Source organism: Carex rostrata, chromosome 17 (genome assembly GCF_964058835.1).
Source record: "Carex rostrata chromosome 17, lpCarRost1.2, whole genome shotgun sequence".
Lineage (NCBI taxonomy): Eukaryota > Viridiplantae > Streptophyta > Magnoliopsida > Poales > Cyperaceae > Carex > Carex rostrata.
In genome coordinates, this window is record NC_135934.1 from 9,297,378 (window position 1) to 9,310,616 (window position 13,239).

The window sequence follows — 13,239 nt, forward strand, 5'->3', positions numbered from 1 at the left end:
TGCTATAGCTCGTATAGAGATACGAGGGACAAATAGTATTCTTGGTAAACTATCACTTCCTCAGCTAAACTATACATATGGAAAAGCTACCGTTATGACTGCTTTTTACGGACAGCGGTGGATAACAATCACACATACATATTTCTCAGTGGGAACGATAAATACCTCATACTGTAGAACGTGACACTGAATGAAAACATAAATGACACGAACACAATTCTATTTAATGTTTCATTCGGGGTCTGTCAAATACCATGTTTCTAGAACATGTATCTATGTGATTAAAATGACATCTCGTGTCAGGTGGTTTGTAAAACTTAACCATCTTTTAATCCACATACTAACCTTATCGCGGTAATTAGTGTTCCTGCTAATTACCTTGGTCAGTGACCTTTTAAGAGTATATATTATCTATATTATGGAGTTTCACAATTTCAGTCATGAACTCGAAATGATCCATAAATTCAATAATACTCAAGGCAACAAAATAATATTAATCATCCAATTCATGAACAAAGCTTTATGATAAATTATCGTATTATTGACTTCTAGATTATTACAAACTAACAATCTCCCACTTAAGCTAGGAGCCAATCATCGTAGGCCCTACTTATATACAAAATTCTTTATTCTCTAAGATCTCGTAGATCCTGAGAAAATCACACAGCCAATCTTCTATGTGTTCCAGACCCATAGAAGCATTAAGCATCTCGTGCTTGGCTTGAGGAAGAGATTTTGTGAGTGGATCAGCTGTGTTGCTGACTGTGTCAACTCTACTTATCTTTACATCACCTTTATATTAATTATATCTTTTATAATTAATTATAAGCATCTTATGATGTTTACGATCTCTCGTATTAGGTGATAACGTTGTAGACGAGAAACATATCCTTAGTTCTCCTCAAGAACTTAAGGATATTCTTTACAGCATTCCAGTGCTTTATGCCTGGATTAGCCTGATATCTACTTGTCACACTCAAAGCGTACGAGATATCTGGGCGAGTGCACAACATGGCGCATATGATAGAGCCAATAGCCGAAGCGTATGGTACTCTACTCATAGTGCTTTGCTCATCAGTTGTCGAAGGACACTGAGTCTTGCTAAGCAGTGCACCATGATTCATTGGCAGGAATTCTCTCTTAGAATCCTGCATGCTGAACCGATTCAGCACTTTGTCAATGTACGTGCTTTGACTTAATCCTATAAGTCTCTTTGATCTACCTCGGTAGATCTTTATGCCTAGTATATAGACATCCTCGCCCAAGTCCTTCATCGAGAAAACTCTTCTTTCATGAAGACTTGGCTAATTGCAATAGAGGAATATCGTTTCCTATTAAGAGTATGTCATCTACATATAAGATTAAGAAAGGGCGATGGCACTCCCACTAGTTTTTATGTACACATAAGATTCTTCTTCGCATCCGACGAAGTCAAGCTTTTTGACTTCTTCGCCAAATCGAAGATTCCAACTCCGTGATGCATGCTTCAATCCATAAATGGATTCAAGAAGCTTGCATACTTTCCCAGCATTCTCTGGATCTTCAAAACACGTAGGTTGTGTCATGTACACATCCTCTTCTTAAATTTCCATTTAAGAAGGTGGTTTTGACATCCATTTGCCATATTTCATCATCATGAAATGCGGCAATTGCTAGGAGTATCCGAATTGACTTAAACATAGCCACGGATGAAAAAGTTTCATCAATTCCCAGAATTTGTTTGAAACCTCTTCGCTACTAGCCGTGCTTTGTAAATAGTCATATTATCATCCATGTCTGTTTTCTTTATGAAAAACCCACTTGTTAGCTACGGGTTTCACCCCATCAAGTGGTACAACTAGGTTCCAGACCGTGTTGTCATACATGGACTGTATTTCGGATCTCATGGCCTCCAGCCATTTATCAGAGTCAGGCCTATCCATTGCTTCCGCATAGGTCAGAGGATCTTCAGTGTCAAAAACTGAGACCTCGTGCAGTCCCAAGTACCTCTCGGGTGCATGGACTGTTCTCGTTGACCTACATAGCACTTGTTCTTCGGGCTGTCAAACTTGATCCACAACAGTGTGCGGATTTAGTTCTTCTTCAACTTGCGTTGAAGCACTTGAGCTCGAGACTAGAACCTCATCCACAGCTACTTGTGGACTTGGTACTTCCAGATGCTCATTAGCCAAAAAATCAAGAGGTGGGTTAATCTGATCTAGTTCAGATATTGTATTGTGTGATGTATCTTGAATTTCTTCAAGTATTACATTACTCCCACTACTTCCTTTTGCAAGAAACTCGTTCTTCAAAAGTATACCATGACGAGCAACAACTAATTTGTTCTCGGACTGGTAATAGAAGTAATATCCTTTTGTTTCCTTAGGATATTCTACGAAAAAGCACTTGTCAGATTTGGGACCAAGTTTGTCAGACGTCAGGCGTTTGACAAATACTAAGCAACCCTATTTTTAAGATAAGACATATTTGGGATTTCCCAAACCATAACTCGTATGGAGTCTTTTCAACTGACTTGGATGGAACCATATTTATTGTTAGTGCGGCAGTATCTAGTGCGTGTCCCCAAAATGATTTTGGAAGGGTGGCGTTACTCATCATGGAACGAATCATGTCTAGCATGGTTTGTTTCATTTTCTTGGCAACACCGTAACATAGCGGTGTCCCTAGAGGTGTGAGTTGTGAGACTATCTCACATTCCTTTAAGTACGTTTTGAAAACCATAACTCAAGTATTCGCCTCCACGGTCCTACCGTAATGCCTTAATACTTTTGTTCAGTTGATTTTCTACTTTAGTCTTAAATTCCTTGAACTCTTCAAAGGATTCAGACTTATGTCTCATGTAAGTCAATACTTTCATGAAACGTTTTGAGTCTTTTGTTATTGATGTTAAACACGTGGTTTTCCATTTCTAGCATATAAAGATCATTTAACAAGTAAGATGATCCATAATATGTCTCATTTTTATAAATAGAACATCTATTGTCCTTTATAACAAACGAGAAACCATTCATCTCTAAACACGAGATTGATATGATATTTCTAGAAATGGTAGGAACAAAATAAACATTTTCTAGTTCCAGAATAAACCCGCTAGGCAAGTACAATTCTATCATACCGACTGTAACGGCTGCAACTTGTGCTCCGTTTCCAACTCGGAGTTGTACTTCCTTATTGCGTAACTTCCTCTTAGTGCGTGCATATTCGTGCAAATATGAGCACATGATCCGGTATCCAGTACCCAATCATTAAGAGAGGTTGCAACATTAATTTCAATAACATAAATACTTGAGACTGAGACTTTTAAGACATTCTCAAACTTCATATCTCCAAGATACTCCAGGCAGTTTCTCTTCCAGTGACCTTTGCTATTGCTAAAATAGCAGTCAGAGTTAGCAGAAACATTTATCTTGGGAGAGTTCGTTCCCGGAACCAACTTCCCTTTGCCTTTGTACTTTATAGCCATTTTTCCCTTTTGCTTTCTTGATCTTCCTCCCACCTTCTTGGATCATGAGAACATGAGAGCTATTCTCGATGTCTTTATCAGTGATCCTCAGCATCCCTTGGAGCTCCTGCAAGCTTTTATCCAACCCTTGCTTTATGAGAGTTCACAATGAACTCCGAATAGCTGGGAGGAAATAAGTTCAGGATAACTTCCGTGGCCAACTCGTGGCTCAACGGACAGTTAAGCTTCTCCAGTTTCTCATCATCACTTGTCATACGAAGTGTGTGAGTACTGACAGAGCTGCTCTCTACTTTTAAGCAGGGACCGGTGTATTTAGGATATATTCCCTTTTCTCATGTATGTCTACCTTTTTGAGTAAGGAGCGTAAAGAGAAAGACGTTTATTTAGCCATATTTCTACAAAGTTTAATGTAAATATTTTAGCTTTGTTCATGTAATGTTTTATTCCAATAATAAAACTCCCACTGCAAATTTGTTCTATTCCCGTTTGCAGTAGGACCAAGATCCATATTTTCACTAACAACCAAGGCAGTGTATGCATATCTTGGCTATCAGTTATCTTAGGTAAGCAAACTTGCTAATCACATCTCTTTGCGATTCTTGGTTTCGTTAAAACATCACGTGTATTTAACGAAAACTTTGCCCCAAGCCCAAAACTGTTTTGGAAATCATTGGTAAGTAACCTCACTCTATTTGGTTTGATATGTCGGACATAACCCTCGACCACCAAAGGTAAAAGGCGATGTCTACTGAGTAGTTTAATCATCAACCAATGAACAATGGTTTGAGGAGGATAGAGTGGGAAGGGCATACTACTTAGTATTTAATGGGTTGGTGTTTATGCTTAACAGTGCTAGCAATATCCAAAGGGGTATGTGAGAAAGAACGACTAATGTGATTCTATTCGTATCTTTATAGCGACTTCTTTCATATGCTTCATTAAGCAATTATGGAAAGGAAGTCTTGAATACTGAATGTGATCTCCATTTCTTTTCTTATCTTATGTTAGAAAGAACGATTAATGTGATTCTATTCGTATCTTTATAGCGACCTCTTTCATATGCTTCATTAAGCAGTCGTGGAAAGGAAGTCTAGAATATCGAATGTGATCCCCATTACTTTCTTTTCTCAGCATATGTAAGAATAACTAAATGTGATTCTATTCGTATCTTTATAACGACCTCTTTCATATGCTTCATTAAGCAGTCGTGGAAAGGAAGTCTTGAATACGAAATGTGATCTCCATTAGTTTATGTTCTTATCAGTACCTCTTTGATATGCTTAGCTTTGTTAAGCAGTCAGTTCTTGTAACTGACTTTAGCTACCGTCTATCTTGTAGAGGTAGTTTATATGATTTCTTATAAAAACGGTAAATCTAATCTATACGTTTTTATATGATAGCAGTAAATCTGATTTACCTATATATGTGATCGAGTCACGTATATTTCTTTCAGTTCGTAATGTTGACCTTGGTCAGCGTTACGGACACGTGAAAGTTGCTTGTCAGAAAAATACCGATTGTGATCCACTTCCTATCTTCCTCAAAGACCTCTTTCATATGCTTCAGTAAGCAGTCGTGGAAAGGAAGTCAGACAGAAAGAATAGTGAATATGATCTCATTTACATTTTCCTAAAAGACCTCTTTCATATGCTTCAGCAAGCAGTCGTGGAAAGGAAGTCAGAAAGAAACAATGTCAAATGTGATCCCACATTCATATTTTTCTTCAAAGAAAGTTTTCTTTCACGGTTCCTTAGAAAGATGGTAAATCTAATTTTACTCATTTTTCATTTTAAAGCAGTAAATCTAATTTACTTATATACGGGACCAAGTCGGTATATAATCTATCAGTTACCAATTCTTTATTTTGCAGCTATGCTCGGTTCTTATTTATACCATTTAAAGCACATAAACAATTTATATGTTTTAAAATCAGATATTCTTTTCGGTCCATAAAGCAATTTGGTAACGTGACAAAGTTCCTTTTGGGCCAGTCATTAGGACACGTGAAAGGGGCTCCCAGGAAAGATTGGGGTCACGAGGACCGCTTAGACTCAATCTTTCCTAGACAGAACCATCTCTTTCTTGTGTGGAAATGACAGCTCTTACTCAGGTACTTTATCACATTCTTCGATGAACTTTATTTATCCGAAGATTTTCGAAAAGGCGAAAAACTTACACTAAATTTTACCATTTCAAAAGCGTTAAAGCAATTTGGTAACGTGACAAAGTCCCCTTTGGGCCAGCTATCAGGACACGTAAAAGAGGGTTAGACGAAAAGCCGAGACTTTTCTTGTCATTAACCTTGTCTTTTACGGGTGGAGATTAACAGCTCTTACTCAGGTACTTTATTGCTTCATCACATTCTTAGATGAACTTTAACGCAATCAAAAGTTTTGAAAACGAAAACATAAAGAAAGCATAAAATCCTATTTTATCTTTCTCGGTCGGAAAACCGATCCAAGAAATGTAAAAGTTTACATTTCATAAGAAAGCATAAAGAAAGCTTAAATCTAATTTAACTTTCTTAGTCGGTAGAACCGATCCAAGAAAATCTCATTTCTAATCGGTTTTGGACTTAAGCTGCAAATGTAAGAATTAAACTGATATGCGGTATATGCATCTAATTTGCATAAGTTATAACTTTTAGAAAATCAATCAGCGGGAGAGCCTTGTGCTCTGATACCACTGTTGGGTTTTGCGGCGTGCTAACCAAAAACCCGTTTAGGCTTAAGTTGCGGAATGACCGTAGAACAAAAATTTCTACAGCCAACTTAAGCTCAGGATTAAACGGGGTATGTCAGGAAACTTTCCAAGGCGGTCCACCTTCAGTATTCCTTCGGCATCAAAACCCAATTTAATCCTTTTACAGATCTACTCCATGATTGATTTCTAAAACTTTAATCTACTTACCAATTAAATAGATTAATATAACATATTTATACCTTGTTTCCAAATCACAGTTGGAATGCAGACCGAGCGAGTAGAGCCTCACCAGGGAAGGAATCGACTCGGAGTATCACACGTGTGATACCTGTATCGGTTATCCACCAGGACTAACCAGAGAGCGGTTTGTTTCTTCTGCCAGAAATACCGTAAACCGCGGAATTCTGCAAAAACACTATTCACGGGGAAAAAGATGAAAACCCGTAAACACGAATTTTCAGTTGCTCAGTTTCATCAATATGCAAAACTGACATACCGCTAAATTCGGTAAAACACTATTCATCGATCCCGTAAATATTCTCCACAACAACCCGCAAGATTATACGTCAACTACGTATAACTTTCTTTTCTCAACCGAAACACTATTTGGGAGAGAAACCGAGAAAGAGAGAAAATACCGATTCGTTTCTGTACGAAAAGATACATATGAATGTGCATATGTATATATGTGAATATATCTTTCTCTCTCTACCCCTCCACCCCTATTTATAGTGTTTAGATTCGGTTGCAAAAGACCAAAATGCCCTCCAAGTTCGGCCTATTTACAAGATATGCCATTGACACCTCATCCTTTTATATGTGAAATGACCAAAATACCCCTTCCACACCCTTCCACATTCTTCTCCATGCTTCTACACATGCAAGGTGGCATAGGTGTGAAATGACCATTTTGCCCTTGTGGATAGGATTGATGACATGTCGTCTGGATAGGATCAATGACGTGTCATGCGGATAAGCACGAATCTGAAAAGACCCGAATGCCCTCGGCCCGAACACAAATAATATTCGTATAATTATTCTGAACAATTATATATATATTTTTCTTTCGGTTATTTGTTTCGGTATCGATGACGTGTCATCTGGATAGGATCGATGACGTGTCATGCGGATAAGGACGAATTTGAAAAGACTCGAATGCCCTCGGCCCGAACACAAATAATATTCGTATAATTATTCTGAATAATTATATATATTTTTCTTGCGGTTATTTGTTGTTTCGATAATTTATACAATGTGTCCTGCACATTTATAAATTAACCGGTTAACTTTTATACAACGTGTCATACACGTTTATAAATTAACCAATGTTTTTGCTTGTTATTTTTACATAACATTTATAATTTAATTATAACACGTATAATTAATTATAACCATCTTATCATTGATCATAACCAATTTATAATCAATCAAAATAAGATTCTCCGATTAACTCCTATATGGTGTGACCCAATAGGATCTGTGTTATGTTGGTAAATAGAGTTAAAACTGTTTTAACTTCTATAATCATGGGTGGCGTCTGGCAACACATCATGACCATCCAATTACACAGATGATGCTGTACTGTACAATATCACGATCCAGTAAACAATTTACTTGTGTCTGTTCTTCTGTCTCATAGCTATCAGATTAGTTTCAAGGTAGATGTGTGTCATCCTTGCTAACTTAATCTTTTCTTGATCTTGAGCAGATTATCAAATATAATTACTCTTGTAATTATACCGCTAGCAGATAATCTTACTCTATCAAGGGGCCCAGTGATGCTATAGCTCGTATAGAGATACGAGGGACAAATAGTATTCTTGGTAAACTATCACTTCCTCAGCTAAACTATACATATGGAAAAGCTACCGTTATGACTGCTTTTTACGGACAGCGGTGGATAACAATCACACATACATATTTCTCAGTGGGAACGATAAATACCTCATACTGTAGAACGTGACACTGAATGAAAACATAAATGACACGAACACAATTCTATTTAATGTTTCATTCGGGGTCTGTCAAATACCATGTTTCTAGAACATGTATCTATGTGATTAAAATGACATCTCGTGTCAAGTGGTTTGTAAAACTTAACCATCTTTTAATCCACATACTAACCTTATCGCGGTAATTAGTGTTCCTGCTAATTACCTTGGTCAGTGACCTTTTAAGAGTATATATTATCTATATTATGGAGTTTCACAATTTCAGTCATGAACTCGAAATGATCCATAAATTCAATAATACTCAAGGCAACAAAATAATATTAATCATCCAATTCATGAACAAAGCTTTATGATAAATTATCGTATTATTGACTTCTAGATTATTACAAACTAACACAAATGGCATAGGAGTAAACCACCTGAACTCCTTATTTATTAATAACTCTCATTGACTACACAACATTCACGTTGGGATTCTATTTTGAGATAGGATCAAAAACCAGACCAGTGTAGGACGAGTGTAACGGGAAAAAACAGAGAAGGGAATCGAAAATCCTTCTCTTTCATTTAAATATTTTTTTTGAAAAGTAGTGGGTGTGCCACCGATTTCATATTGAAATCAAAATACTTCTTATGATGATATCCAGATTGGATACCAAAACATGAAGTAAAAGAGTCATACATCAGATCCAGCATTGTTAATTCAAAAACAAAAGAGCATAACAAAAAACATGAATCTAGTTAAACTGAAACGACTAAACCAAACAAAAACTATTCTAAGGCTGCCCAATTCACTCCATCATCTTCATTTTGTTCGTCTCCAGACATTGGACTTTGGTGGTTGCCATTGCCACCATCCGGATGTGAATTGGTGGGGGTCTCTCTTGCCAGGGACAGCAACAGGTCCATTGTGGAAGCAGTGTCCAGGCTGCCTGTGTCTTCCTCCTGAACTTGATCTGGGAGGTCCTTAACATCAGACGGTATTATTAGAATTAATTTAAGTAAAGAGTTTTTAGGTATAGAAGTACACCATAAATGAGCTAAAGAAATAATTTTGGCACAAAGTGATTTAATATTCAAGGGTTCAGAGTTGGTAAAACAAACTCTATTTCTCTCTAACCAGAGTGTCCAAAGGACAGAGGCAAGCATTAAAATTACAGTATTCCTATCTTTCAAAGGTATACAAGCCTCTATTAACCAAATATCTATTAGTTTGTAATAATCTAGAAGTCAATAATACGATAAATTATCATAAAGCTTTGTTCATGAATTAAATGTTTATTTATATATCATTTTGTTGCCTTGAGTATTATTGAATTTATGGATCATTTCGAGTTCATGACTGAAATTGTGAAACTCCATAATATAGATAATATATACTCTTAAAAGGTCACTGACCAAGGTAATTAGCAGGAACACTAATTACCGCGATAAGGTTAGTATGTGGATTAAAAGATGGTTAAGTTTTACAAACCACCTGACACGAGATGTCATTTTAATCACATAGATACATGTTCTAGGAACATGGTATTTGACAGACCCCGAATGAAACATTAAATAGAATTGTGTTCGTGTCATTTATGTTTTCATTCAGTGTCAAGTTCTACAGTATGAGGTATTCATCTTTCCTACTAAGAAATGTATATGTGTGATTGTTATCAAACGCTGTCGGTAAAATGCAGTTATAACGGTAGCTCTTCGGTATACATGGCTTAGTTGAGGTAGTGATGGTTTACCAAGAATACTATTTGTCCCTCGTATCTCTATACGAGCTATAGCATCACTGGGCCCCTTGGTAGAGTTAGATTATCTGCTAGCAGTATAATTACAAGAGTAATTATATTTGATAATCTTCTCAAGATCAAGAAAAGATTCAGTTAGCAAGGATGACACACATCTACCTTGAAACTGATATGATAGCTATGAGACAGAAGAACAGACACAAGTAAATTGTTTACTGGATCGTGATATTGTACAGTACAGCATCATCTGTGTAATTGGATGGTCATGATGTGTTGCCAGATGCCGCTCATGATTATAGAAGTTAAAACAGTTTTAACTCTATTTACCAACATAACACAGATCCTATTGGGTCACACCATATAGGAGTTAATCGGAGAATCTTATTGTGATTGATTATAAATTGGTTATGATCAATAGTAAGATGGTTATAATTAATTATACGTGTTATAATTAAATTATAAATGTTATGTAAAAATAACAAGCAAAAACATTGGTTAATTTATAAACGTGTGTGACACGTTGTATAAAAGTTAACCGGTTAATTTATAAATGTGCATGACACGTTGTATAAATTACCGAAACAACAATCCCAAGAAAAATATATATAATTGTTCAGAATAATTATACAAATATTATTTGTATTCGGGCTGAGGGCATTCGGGTCTTTTCAGATTCGTGCTTATCCGCATGACATGTCATCGATCCTATCCAGATGACACGTCATCGATCTTATCCACATGACATGTCATCCTTATCCATTCAATGGCATATCTTGTAAATAGGCCGAACTTGGAGGGCATTTTGGTCTTTTGGCAACCGACCCTAAACCCTATAAATAGGGGTGGAGGGGTAGAGAGAAATTTGCTAATTCACTCATACCGTTTCGTGTCGAAACGGATCGGTATTTTTTCTCTTTCTCGGTTTCTCTCCCAAATAGTGTTTCGGTTGAGAAAAGAAAGTTATACGTAGTTGATGTATAATCTTGCGAGTTGTTGTGAGGTATATTTACGGGATCGATGAATAGTGTTTTACCGAATTTCGCGGTATGTCAGTTTTGCATATTGATGAAACTGAGCAACCGAAAATTTGTGTTTATGGGTTTTCGTCTTTTTCCCGTGAATAGTGTTTTTGCATAATTCCGCGGTTTACGGTATTTCTGGCAGAAGAAATAAACCGCTCTCCGGTTAGTCCTGGTGGATAACCGATAGAGGTATCACACGTGTGATACTCCGAGTCGATTCCTTCCCTGGTGAGGCTCTACTCGCTCGGTCTGCATTCCAACTGTGATTTGGAAACAAGGTATAAATATGCTATATTAATCTATTTAATTGGTAAGTAGATTAAAGTTTTAGAAATCAATCATGGAGTAGATCTGTAAAAGGATTAAATTGGATTTTGATGCCAAAGGAATACTGAAGGTGGACCGCCTTGGAAAGTTTCCTGACATACCCCGTTTAATCCTGAGCTTAAGTTGGCCGTAGAAATTTTTGTTCTACGGTCATTCCGCAACTTAAGCCTAAACGAGTTTTGGTTATAACACCGTGAAACCCCAACAAGATCAACTAAACTTCGACCATAAAAAGTAAAATTATTATGAGAGGCAATCCAATTCCATATGCATTGAGCATATTGACATTCTACAAATAAATGGTCTGCACTTTTAGGTGCAGAACAGAATTCACAAAAGACCTCTCTGGTCCAACCCTTTTCCCTTAAATTAGTTTTGGTTAGAAGTTTATCTCTTTTGAGTAGCCATAAGAAAATCTTTATTTTCAGCGGTATATGGGATGCCCATATATGTTTATATTCAGAGTTTGAAAAACCTCCAAATTCTAACTATTTGTAAAAAGAATTAACTGTAAACAAATCATTTTGAGACCATCTCCAAATTAACCTATCTTCTATGTCAGAAGAAAGGGTAAAGTGTTGGAACACATGTTGCAAAGCTATCCATTCTTCCAAGTAAATACCGGTCAACTGTCTCCTGAAAGACAAAGACAGATGAGAGGAGGCAAAAGCCTTAGCAACATATATGAATCTGTCTGAAACAATAGAAAATAAATTCGGGAAGAGATGCTGTAACGCATGCTCTGAATGCTATCTGTCTAACCAAAAAGCAGTAGTAAGTCCATTACCTATCTCTTTATTCAGACCCAAATTAATAACCATATAATCTTTAATAATTGATTTCCAAAAAGGTGAATAGATGGAAGGAGAAGTCCTTCTTCCATATTTACTTAAAAAAATATCCTTCCATCTACCTTTAACTGAATTATCATTAAATATAATCCACCATTTAGCTAGAATTGGTTCATCAATTTCAAATCAAGAATACCCAAACCACCTTAATCTTTACTTTTACACACTATTTTCCAAGCCACTAAGGAGTATTTCCTTTTGGTGGAGTTGCCTCCATGCCAAAGGAATTTTCGTCTAATCTTATCAATTTTATGTCTAATTTTAGTCGGCATCCTATAAATGGATAACTAGTACAGGGGTATAGCAGAGAGCACAAAGTTTAAAAGGGTTACTCTTCCTCCCAAAGAGAGTAAGGAGCCATTCCAACTTTGTAAACGTTTTTCTATTTTATCAATGAGAAGTTGCCAATCAAGTGCAGATAAGTTGGAATTATTAATTGGTACCCCTAAGTAAGAGGTAAAGAAACAACTTTACAACCTAAAACTGAAGCCAAAGCATTACTTTCCTCATCTAATATATTTAAGGGATACATTTCACTTTTCTCAAAATTAATTTTGAGACCTGACAGATTTTCGAAACCAACAAGCAGCCACTTAATATGTAGCAAGACTTGAGGGTCAGCTTTCAAAAATAACAAAGTATCATCAACAAAATGTAAATTAAGGATATTTCCCAAATTTGGAAAATTTCCTAAAACTACAACAAGACCTTCATTCATTGCCTTTGTGAGAATATTATTTAAGGCATCAGTAATAAGAATGAAAAGGAAAGGGGGAAAGGGGATCCCCTTGTCGCACTCCTCTTTTACAAGAAAAATAAGGACCTAAGTTGTCATTCAGATTCACACAAGTTCTACTGCCTTCTAAAATCAATTTAATCCAAGTAATGAATTTTCGACTAAAGCCCCTAGTTTCTAAAATTTCAAAAAGAAAATCCCAGTTAACATGATCGAATGCTTTCTCAAAGTCTAACTTAAAAAGAACTCCTTTTTATTTTTTTTTAACTTTAATCTGATGAAGCACCTCATGAGCACAAACCTCTTTGGATATAACGAGTGGTCCCGCTTCTTTATGTTTCTTTGCTTACTCTTCGGCCATAGAAGAGAATCTATTGAAGCTGGTCTTTGGTTCAGTTCACCACCAAGATGCTATCTGATTGATTATCCTTTTAATATTTTAT